A 12,833-nucleotide genomic window follows, 5' to 3' on the forward strand; every position below is an offset into this window, starting at 1 on the left:
TTTACAGTAGAGCCATGCCTCCTCTCTACAAATAACAGAAAATAGAACTGCACCTGTTTAATTGGCTATCTGACTGCTGGCTGCAGGCAAAATAGGTATTTCATTTCCATTGCTGGATGTCACTCAAAGTAGGGTTTGTAATGGAGTATTTGATTTTCAATCTGCTCTATTCTAAGAATAGGGCCTTTTTTTTTTTTTTTAAGAAATGGGAATATTCATGGTATGTGTATTCTATGCCTTTATAATCTTTACAATCTATAATAATAAAAGCATAATATGCTAATTAGGCCGGATGACCTTCTGGATGAAGCAGGGCTGTGAGTGAAGCCCGGGTCCCGGGTGCCAGAGGGAACGGGTGCCTGCCAGCAGCCAGGGAAAGGAAGGCCTACTCTTGCATGAATTTCGTGCATTGGGCCTCTAGTGTTTAATAAAGAGCATTATTTCCCTCATTTAATAGAAGATAAATGTTATATTTTCATATAGTATCTAAGGTGGAGTTACACAAATCCTTTTTTAATCCAATGCCTTTTTGTTATGCTAGAGTCTAGTACAGTGGTCGGCAAACTCATTAGTCACAGAGCCAAATATCAACAGTACAATAATTGAAATTTCTTTTGAGAGCCAAATTTTTTAAACTTAAGCTTCTTCTAAGGCCACTTCTTTAAAACAGACTCACCCAGGCCATGGTATTTTGTGGAAGAGCCACACTCAAGGAGCCAAAGAGCTGCATGTGGCTAACGAGCCACAGTTTGCCGACCATGGTACTAGACTATAACTGTTGAGATATTCACATTGTCTCTCTTCCTGCCTTCTTCCAGACTAATGAAAATGTCATCAATAAGCTAATCTATGCCATTTGAATCAAGCAATTTCCTCACATTGATCATTATAGCTACCACTTATGAAATATCATTAACAGACTAAGCACTATACATGGGACTTCAGAAAGAGTAACCCATTTAAATTGCATATTCCCTCTATAGTACCAAGAGAAGTTAAATAATTCACTCAGATCACATATCCAGTTATAGTCCAATATCTTTGATTTTAATTTCTACACATGCAGGCTCAACTCTGATGCAGCTCTGTGGTAACCAGCAACTCAGAAAATGAAAGCTATAGTTATAAAAAATGTAATTTTGCTTGATTTGTTATTCTGAAGTAATTATAATTACAAACTATGCTATGAGATTGACACAGTGTAGAAAAAAAATATTTTGAGCTACGTGATTTGTTTTTCTGGGGGAGGGGGACTGCCCTATGAATGGTAGAGTGTTAAGCAGCATCCCTAGCCTCTACTCACTGAATGCCAGTAGTACCAACCCCAACATTTTCAACTTGTCCAATGTCCCCTGAGAGCAAACTTGACCCACGTTGAGACTCATTGACTTAACAGAGGGGGAGAACTGGGAAATGCACACAAATAAGTTTGGCAAGGGACCTCAGAGATGCTGCTCCTTTCTTAATTACAAATGGCCAATTGTTTAGTAAAAAAAAAAAAAAAATCTTTATATATTGTAGCAGGAGTGGGAAATTATTCATCATTGTAATTCAGGCGTCCTCAAACTTTTTAAAGTGGGGGCCAGATCACGGTCCCTCAGAGAGCTGGAGGGCCGGACTATATGAACTACTAATTCCTACTGTAACACCTCGGCTGCGCTCACTGCCCAAAAACCCTGGCGGGCCGGATCAGACTCCTCTGCAGGCCGTAGTTTGAAGACGCCTGTAATTAAAATTCAAATGATACAAGCTGTGGTCATTGTGTTAATAATTTTTAAAGCATTTTTGTTTCCAGGTATACAGGAAAGAATCAAATTATTGTGCCCAAGCACTTATTACAACTTTGTTCTAATTTTGATTTGCTTATCTGGATTCAACACCAGATTGTAAGGATCATGTGAGGAGGACCTATAGCTAGACTGTTGGAGGAAGTAGCCCTAGCACCAGATGCTGTCTCCTCAATGAACAAAAATAAATGAAATATTCATTAGATAAATAAGTACTAATATCAAAATGTATATAACCAAGGAGAATTAAACAGTTTACCAATCTTACCATCTCTGTCTTTTAATTAAGATTCCTATACCATTTATATTTAATATAACAATATCTTTATATTCAAGTCTATTATCTTGCTATTTGTTTTCTGTTTTTTCCTCTTTGTTCTATTTATTCATTTTTTTTCCTTTTTCTGCCTCCTTTTAGATTAACTGAATGTGTTTTATCATTCTATTTAATCTCCTTTGTTAATTAGAACTCTCTTTTGTTATTTAGATGGTTACCCTAGAATTTATAGTGTAATTCTTTAACTTATCTCTGTCTGCTTTCAATTAATAGTGTGCCAGTTCAATTTTTTTTTCTAACCTTATGTTGTTGTAACCATACATTTAACTTGCATAGGTTATAAAACCAATATTGCATTGTTGCTATTTTTATTTAAGCAATTATTTTCATCTGATATCATTTTCCTTCTGCATTCAAGGCTTCCTTTAAGATTTCTTATAAAATAAGATGATGAGTTCTTTTAACTTGTATATGGTTTTTAAAGTCTTTATTTGACCATTATTTTTGAAACCTTTTTTTTTTCTGGGTATAGAATTCTTTCAATACTTTAAGATTTTGATCTACTCTCTTCTTGTTTGAGTTTTCTAACAAAAATAATATGTCATTCTTATTTTCTGTACATTGGGTATCTCTTGTAACTGTTTTTAAGATTTGATCTTCATGATTAGTGTTGTGCAATTGTTTTTATGGTGGGCCTTGATGTAATTTTTCTCGTGTTTCTTATTTATGGAGTTCATTGAGTTTTGGGGGACTATGAATTATTATTTTTAACAAATTTACAAAGTTTGGAATCATTATTTTTTAAAATATATCTTTTGTTCTCTCTTCTCCTTCAAGGACTCCAGTTATATAAATAAAAACTCTTTATTTCTTTCTTTGTATTATTTTGGATAATTTTTATTGTCTATAAATTCACTAATATTTTTTTCTGCCATGTCTAATTTACAATTAAGCCTATTCATTGTAGCTTTAATCTCATGTTATAAGTTTATCTCTAGAACTTTAGTTTGGGTCTTATTTGTATCTTACATGCCTCTACTTAACTTTTTAAACTTATGCAATACAGTTACAATAATTCTTTTAATATTTATTCTAACATATGGGTAATTTCTTAGTCAGTTTTGATTGTGGGTTTTTTTTTCTTATTTGCATTGGTCATATTTTCTTCCTTCTTTGAATCCCTGATAATTTTTTACTAGGTGTCATACATTGTCAATTTTGGACTTTTGGATGCTGTTTATTTTTGTGTTCTTATACATCTTCTCTATCTTTGTTTTGGGGTGCAATTAGGTTGCTTAGAAATAGAGCTTTTCTGGTCTGCTTTTAAGAGAGAGTAAAGCAGGGCTCAGTCTAAAGATAATTATTTCCTACTATTGAGGCAAGATCTTTCTGTGTACTTTACCCAATGCTTGTGATCAAAAGGTTTCCCAGTCTGGTTAATGGGAACAGACTCTATTCCTAGTTCCATAAGAGCCAGGAGCACTGCTACTTCTAATCTTTTAAGGTGGTTGTTTCCCTTTTCTTATGGAATTTCTTCACATGTATGTGTACTACTTTTAGACTGAAATATTACATATCATTCAAATATGCCAAGAAAATCAACACAAAAGATTAATATTGCTATATACATTGGGATAGTTCATCTTCTCCTCCTGGAAATTTTTTTTTCTTTTTTTTATTGGGGGGGAGTGTGGCTCAGTGGTTGAGCATCAACCTATGAACTGGGAGGTCAGAGTTCAATTTCAAGTCAGGATTGTAGGCTTGATCCCTGGTGGGAATCATACAGAAGGCAGTCAATCTATGATTATCTATCATCATTGATGTTTCTATCTCTCTCTCCCTCTCCCTTCCTCTATGAAATAAATAAAAATATATATTGAAGCAAATAAAATTAAAAATTGAAGAATAACTCCCAGATCATATAACAGTTACCATAAACAAATGAGGTAGGAGCCATGTGATAAAAAGTAAAGAAAATATTCAAAAAGGAGCAATAAGGCTCAGCAGGGTAGCTATCAAGTAATACCAGAAAAATATATATATATTCTGAAGTTGAGTGTTCACTGTGTTTTGTGAAAGTTACAGTTTTCTTCTGGGTCATAAGAGATTGAGTACATGAGCAATTCTGTTAGCAGAAGTCCTCCTGGACTGTGTTTTTCCAGAGAAGCAGAAGTGGGCTATGCAGATAATAATAATAAAGAGGAGCCAGAGTAACAGGTGGCATCTGTCTCTGTGACAGCAGACAAAGAGAGCAGCTAGAAGCCTACTCTGAACCTCTCAGCCCCAATAAATAGCTAGTCCAGGAAAATCTAATTAATTAAAGGATGAGTTTTGTTTTTTTATTAAAGGATTGCATATAATAAATGCAAATATACTATAAGAAATACATGTGGGAAAGAGCATCAAAACTTACCTACAGGTAAAGAAAAACACTAGAAATATGTTGCCATGAAGCCGACAAAAATTTTGGATTAAAGAAAAAATGAAGAGATTACTTTATTATTTTTTTAAATCCTCACCCAAAGATATTTTTCCCATTGATTTTCAGACAAAGTGAAAGGGAGTGAGGAAGAAGGAGGGAGAGAGAAAGAGAGAGAAACATCAGTGTGAGAGAGACACACTGATTGGTTGCTTCCCGCATGGAACTGACCAACTGGGGCAGGGGATCAAACCAGTAACCTAGGTATGTGACCTTGACTAGGAATTGAACCGGTGACCCTTTGGTCCTCAGGCCAATGCTCTGAAAATTGACTCCAACCAACCAGGGCTGAAGAGATTAGTTTTGAAGTAAGACCTCAAGGCAGAAATAAGAACTCATGGAAGATATGGAAAAGTAGTAAGAAGAAATAAAATATAATCTAGCAGAACTCAGAAAAGAAGTACAGGAGAAAAAGTCAACTCAACACAATAAAAACAAAGTTTAAAAGAGCATAAGGAAGAATAGAAAATATTAATAAAACAATAAAAAATGAAGGAAGTGACCACATTGAAATAGAAGTAAAGAATGAACAAAAACAAACGAAGGGAAAAGGAAGGAGGGAGGGAGAAAAAGAGGAAAGAAGGGAGGGAGGAAGGAAGGCCAAAATAGAGAGAAAACAATAAATAGGAAAGATATGCATTGGGGATCCACATAGACATATCTGGGAGAAACTCCTGAGGGAAAAAGAATCAAACAAGTGAACAGAAAAAAATGTTGTTATAATTCAATAATGCTTTTGTTGAATAAAAGATCTGAATCTACATATTGGAAAGACTCAAAAGAATTGACCAAGAATAATCAACATCAAGACATTTCCTAGTAAAATTATTGGGCTTTAAAATAAAGAATTTTTAAGCAGTCAGACAAAATAAATGTTATTTATAAAGATAAAATAATTAGGTTACTTCATATTTCTCCACAGCAACATTCAACATCAGTGAAATAACATCCTTAATATACATAGGGTGGGGCAGAGGTAGGTTTACAGGTATACATATGGAAAATAGTACAATCTTTAATTTAAACTAATACAACAATAAACCCTGTGTTTCCCATACTCACAACTGTAAAATGCCTTTTGCCCTACCCTGTATACTCAAGAAAAAAGTCTGAGCCAGGGATTATATTCAGCCAAGTTGCCCTTCAGGTTTATACTATAAACAGTTCTGAATCTGTAAAACTTAGAGAATATTTTTCTGAAGAATCTTAACTTAGAGCTAGTCTACACTAATAAAAGGAAAAGATGCAAATTGACCGTACCATTGTGACACCCACCAGGAGTGATTATGCAAATTAACCCAACAAAGATGGTGGGTTAATTTGCATACACAGGCGCTCAGCAGCTGGGGGCAGGATGCTTGCATCATTGCCGTGGTGACAACATAGGCCTTTAGCACCGCCCAAGCTGCTCCCGGCCTCTAGGCAGCATAAGAAGGTGGAAAAGCTGCTCTGGGCGGAGCAAAGGCAGAAAGGTGGCTCCAGGCCAGAGCAAAGACTGTGCCAGCAGCCAGTGTAAGAAAAGCCCATTCTGCACGAATCTTCATGCATCTGGCATCTGGGACTAAAATAAATGCTAAGTAACAGAAGAGAATGCCATTTTATAGAGTAAGATGGAAAATAAAGATATACGGCAGTTATTAATATATTACTGCATAACATAACAACTACCTCCATGTTGCAGAAATCTATAATAATAAAAGAGTAATATGTTAATTACACCGACTGTTCTTCTGGACAACCTTCCAATGAAGCTGGGGCTGCGAGGGAACCCCGGGTCCTGGGTGCCAGAGGGAAGCCCAGGTCCCAGGTGCCAGATGGAAGCCGGTGCCAGCATCCAAGGAAAGAAAGGCCTAGTCTTACCTAATAATAGACAAACATGTAAATTGGCCATATCTCCGCTACGCCAACAGCCATTCAGAGTGAGTATGTAAATTAGCCAAAGATGGTAGTCGCCAAGCTGCTCCAGGCTTGGAGTGGCCAGGCAGGGCAGGATGCCTGCTATGAGAGGGAGGGTGAGCAGACTTTGGAGCCTGCAATGAAGATAGATGAAGATGGCAGACTCTGGCTGCACCAAAGGCCTGGGTCGCAGGTGCTGGAGGAAAACTGGTGCTGGAAGCCAAGGGAAGAAAGGGAAGAAAGGCCTATTGCATGAACCTCTTCATGCAAAGGGCTCTAGTTTTATTATAAGCAGATATGGGAAAGAACAGATTAGTACTGAGATTTTAAATTCACTTTTGTCCATCAGTTCGTGAGAGAGGAAAAAGGCAAGAACATAGTGAGAATATAAAAGACCTAAAAACATAATTAATAAAATAGTTGTATCTTAAAAACAAACCTTATGTATTAGTTTTTGTATAACATTCAAGACTTAGAAGAAAATCTCTAATCTTAAAATTTTAGATCACTTTTAAAAAGAAATGAAAATCGAATTTAGCAAATAATTCAGATAGTGGGGGGGGGGGAAGTAAAGGAAAGCAGAATACAGGAATTAATAAAGATACAGTCAAAATGAAAGAGTTAGAAACTATTGGCCCTCAAATTATAGTAAAGATAATGCATTTAACTGACTTTGGTGGGAAAATTTGCCACAGGAGAAGGAAAATTCAAAAGTCAGTGAATTCAAAAGTCAATGAATTTAAAAGGAAAATTCAAAAGTCAAATTCAAATTACCATGACCTGTAATATATGAAGCTTAAAATAAGGAAGTGCTCACATTATTCTGGGGATATTTGTTTTGTTTTTAGTCATGGGTGGTGAGGATGAGGTTCCAAGAGAAAAAACTAGACATCTTATCCACAGCTTACAAAGCTGAGAAAAGTGAAAAATAATAACTTTTGCAACAATACCACTAAGAAATAAAACTAATAAATAAAAACAAAAGCAGTATATATAAAGATACATACTACGGTGTCAGTGATGATACTTTTGGATAACAGTAATATCTATTCTCCATTTTCTCTTCAATGAGCCTGTATTCCTTAAGTAATAATAATTAAATGGTGATTTAATGATAACTAGTAATAATAATATTTATATAAACATAAAATATTTATATAACCTATTTAATATATCATACATAGTATTTATATAAAGTATATAATATATAATAAATATTTAATATTTCTGTTTAATAATATATTTATACATTTGATAAAATATAATAAGTTAAATGTTATCCCCTACTTCACAACATACTCCAAAATCAATTCCAGATAAATGCAGATCTAAAAGTATATATAAAGCAATAGACCTTTTAAAGAAACATAGGATAACATATTTATGAACTGGGATTAAACAAAACGTTCTTTAAAAAGATACAAAAGTATCAACAAAAATGATAAATGATTGTAGTAAAACTAGAAATTGGAAGAATAAAGAATGTGAAAAATTACATGCAATTCAGATATTTTACAAAGAATTGTTCATAAAATACACATGTAAAAATACTTTGAAATTATAGTAAAATTAAGAATTTCTATTCAAGATCCTATTTAGAGAATAAAAATAGTCAGAAAAAAATATTTGGAATACATTTATTTCACAAAAATTTGTATCAAGAATATAATTAAAAAAAACTTTTCCCCAAAGAATAGTCAGAAAACTTAAAAAACATATTTGGTAAAAGAAAATATCAAAATAGCTAATAAACATAGGAAACATGCTCAACATCACTAGTCAGCAGGGAAATGCAAATAAAACCCAAAATTTTAAATTTATCACTTCTATCAGTCACCCACAGAATGATTAAACTTGAATGAAGGAAAATACCAAATGATGACAAAGACACAGTGATGTGGGGATGCTCAGACATGTTGGTAGGGAAGCAAATTGCTACAACTGCTTTGAAAACTGCTGAACACATGCATAGTGTTTAACTCTTGAGTAAACTCTCACAAGAAATGCACCTATAGCTTTAAGAAGAGACGTATACAAGAATGTTCACAGCAGCACTATTTTGTAATAACAAAAACTAGAAACTGACCTAAAGCCAATTTGCAGTGAAATAGAGCAACAAATTATGGTATATGTACACACTGGAATTCTAGACAAAGGGATAATGAATAATCTACAACTGTAAATATGCAACAACGCAAATGAATCTCACAAAAATAATCTTTAGAGAAAGACTCAGACTCCGAACACACACACACAAAAAAGCCTACATACTTTAATTCAATTCTATATGTAATGTACAAAAGCAGACAAAACTACTCAATGTCATTAGGAGAAAGTGGCTAACCCTTAGGGTGAGCAGATTAAAGATTGGAATAAAGATAAGTGGGCTTCTAAGATGCTGATAACCTGTTTCTTAATCAGGTTCTGGTTGTATTATACAATGGGTTTGATTTGTGAAAGTTTATACATCTGTACTCATGTATTTTCATATCATATTATGTATTATTTTTTATGTATATGTGTGTCTAATATCAAAATAAACAGGTTTTAAATGTAAATATCTTATTATAAAACACTTTTTTTTTACTATATGGAAAATGTTTAAAAGAAGTTCAAGTTATTAAGCATTAAGTAATCTGTTGGGATAAATATTTATTTCCAGACCCACTTTAATTAAATAATCAGATTCCGTAACTAGAATCTCACAAGCCAAAACAATCAGGAAAATTCTGGCAAAAATATTTCCCATGGTCCATGGCTTTTATTAGTCACTTAACTGTATATTTTTATTTTTAAAATTAAAAGGGAAAGAGACATATATTCTTCCAAAGAACATATTTATATTTAATTAAAATACATTGCTAACTATGTGGTATTTAACACATGTTAGAAAAGGAACGGAAAAAAGGAAGGGAAGAAAAAAGGAGGGGGAGGGAGAGAGGAGGAGGAGGGAAGAGAGAGAGGGAGAGAGGGAGGGATAAAAAGGAAATCTTATATCTTTCTCTTGATCTCTTGAGGGGTTCATGAATAATTCATTGGTTTTCTTTTAAATTATATAGTGCTAAGTTTACCCAAGAGAATGCAGAATTTTGACGAGACTAATTATAAGTTTACATTTCATTTGTAACTTTTTGACCTTTTATACTCTACTGCATATTAAGTTCTATAACCTGTTGGTCATACAAATATTATAGAATTATTTTATGGCATTTTGTGACACAATGCATTCACCATGAATAAATCAATTGACTTTCTATACAGAGTAATGTTATTAGTCCATAAAAGTGAAATATAATTAGAAGAGTCAACTACTTTAAAAGAAAACAAGTTTTCTGAACAATTACACAATTGTTTCTATTAAAATGATCTTATACTGGAATTCTGTAAAATTTAATGGACTGAAGTCTCTTTCTTGTTCCTGAAAATTGGTATTTTTGACAGTTTATTACCTAAGATCCATAAATAAAATAAATAAAGCATAAATAAAATGCTTCCTCCCACACAATGTATTTACTAGCAATAATAATATAGTATGCATTTCATTTTCCCAATGCAAAAATTCTAGCAATCTTGTCAGAACCGGTTTGGCTTAATGGATAGAGCGTCAGCCTGTGGACTGAAAGGTCCCGAGTTTGATTCTGGTCAAGGGTATGTACCTTGGTTGCGGGCTCATCCCCGATAGGGGGCACGCAGGAGGCAGCTGGTTGATGATTCTCTCTCATCAATGTTTCTAACTCTCTATCCCTCTCTCTTCCTCTCTCTTAAAAAATCAATAAAATATATTTTTTTAAAAAAAATTCTAGCAATTTATAAGGCATAGAAAAGAACAAAATAATTATTACCACTAAGATTTTTAAAATCCTGTATAAAGACCACTTACTATAGTTAGGAAAAGCAAAAATACCTTTCTTTTAAGAAGAGGTTAAGTTGAAAATGGACTCTGGCATTTAACCAGTAGAGCTTTTAACCAAAAATGGCAAAAGATCAGAGAACATGGGAACCAAGCTTAAGTTACCCCAGTGACATGATTGAATGCCAAAAAAGGTGGACTACCACCAGGATGGGGTGAAAATAAGGCAGGGAGCCTTCAGCAAGTCAATGAAGGGAAGGATGGCATCCTCCCAAGGGCAGAAGAAGGAAGTGCTCTCTCCCCGACCAGCTTAAAGGATAAAACCCTAGAAGCAATAGGAGGAGCAAAATAATATCTCTGCTCTTGCTGGGGATGTACCTGGAAATTTATCTGGCTAACATGATGGTTGAATGGTTTCAATATAAGACTGTAGTCATGTTTGCAAAAAGCCAAATAAATATCTGCACTCAGGAGAACGTGACAATGAGCAAAAATTTATCTCGGCTTTATTATTCCAATATGATTTACCACATATTTCAAAACTATAAACATTTAACCCTGGCCAGAATAGCTAAGTAACTAGTATCGAACCAATCTCTCTCTTTCTCTCTCTCTCTCTCTCTCTCTCTCTCTCTCTCTCTCTCTCTCTCTCTCTCTCTCTTTCCCTCTCTCTCTCTCTCTCTTCCCGCCCTTTCATTCTCTAAAAATCAATGGAAAAAATATCCTTAATGAGGATTAACAACAACAAAACTATATAACCATTTTTATAAGTAGTTTTTCTTCACTCACATGGTTTTAGATAAATACAAATTTAAAAGTTAGTTATACTAACTTTTCCTTCTTTTTGAGATGATACTATACACAAAAATTGTGGTATCCAAAATAAAAAATGTTGCTAAAATACAAACTAGATATTATCATCTCTTAACATTATATTTTCTCTATTGTTCCAGAAAAAAAATTCTAACATGCACACTGAGCCTGTGCTATATAGACTTGGTCATTTGAAATTATCTAGATTTCCATTTCCTTCAATAAATATAAAATAAGAAATGATAGGCTAAGTTAACTGTTTTTGACAATGATTTTCCAGAATCCAGACCAGAATTTACAAAATTGAAATATTTATTAATTATTTTTGTTTATGTTTTGATTTGTTTAATGTAAGCTATTGTGACGGTAGGAAGAGTAAGGTTGGGAGTATGAGCTATGTGTAAAATCACCATGGAAACCACATCTATGACTAATCAGTGAGAATTGGCAGGCATGATTCTGCAATTATTATTACAAAGCCCCACATGTGAACTTGTTTAAATCCCCTCTCACTGTGCCTCTTTTTGATTTAATATAATGCTCAGGGTTTTAATTTTTCCAGAGTAGTTCCTAAGTGTTATGTAACCACGAACCCCTACTGGCCATTCTCTGAAAACTTCTCTGAATGTTGAAATATGAGACAAAAATAAATTAGTTAAGAGAGATTTTCTAGAAGGACACATATAGTTAACTAAGGAGGGAGAGAAGTCAAATAAAATGAGGAGTAATAAGTATCTATTGGATTTTACAGAAAGGAAATTACTGATGGCCTTGGTGGAACCACTGGTAGAATGGAAGTGGACCAGGGTGTGAGAAGGTGTAATGAGCTCAGGCACCTCTTCCAAGTAACTTCATTATGCAGAGAATAATCTTTGAGAGATACGTGGTTGAACAGGCTTGTGTTTTCTAAACTTTTTAAAGGCAAAGGTGTCTTGATCATACTCAAAAGCTGATGGAACGAAGCCAGTCAACACCAAGCAGTTGAAGACTGAAGGGAAAAGGGAGCAGATTGGGCTCCTGGGAAGTGGTGAATGGATTGGTCTGGGAATATCCATCTGGAAAAAGGGTGGGTTACAATTTAAATAAGTATGTCTGTATAGTAGCAGGACATTGAGGGAATTCCACTTTCAGACTTCTATTTTCTGTGATGCATGTAACCAAATTACCTTCTAAAAATGAAGGTCAGGGAAGGCGATAAGAGGTTTCAGGTAAATTGAGAAAGTTTGAAAGGTCTTTTAGTTCTGATGATGATACAGAGGGAGATAATGTGGGAAACATTTAGGATAACCAATAAGTATAAAGAAAGCACTAAAGGTGGAAAGAATTTATAGTTGCACCAGACTCATATTTAGGCTATTGTCTTCAGAACAAAAGATACTAAGGGGGGGAAATGGCCTCCTAAGGATTTCTAAAATTATACCACTTAATGGAAATTGCATAGCTTCGCCAGCCTTTAAAACCAATTTAAATACATGAATACTGAAGCTTCCAAATGGGACCTCAGATTTCTCATATTTCCAGATAATATCAGTATAAGCCTAATAAGGCCGTTGATCATGTCTTTCTGACATTGTATCTCAAGGACCCAACCAAGGCCAGTACATGACAGACAATAATGTTGATGAATATTTCTTGAAATCAGTGCCAAGTGGATGGATGTAAAAATGAAACACTGGTGTCTGATGTTCAGGATAAAATAAATCAGTATATAATATCAGTATAAAGTAAAAG

Source organism: Pipistrellus kuhlii, unplaced genomic scaffold (genome assembly GCF_014108245.1).
Source record: "Pipistrellus kuhlii isolate mPipKuh1 unplaced genomic scaffold, mPipKuh1.p scaffold_m20_p_3, whole genome shotgun sequence".
NCBI classification, from domain to species: Eukaryota; Metazoa; Chordata; class Mammalia; order Chiroptera; family Vespertilionidae; genus Pipistrellus; species Pipistrellus kuhlii.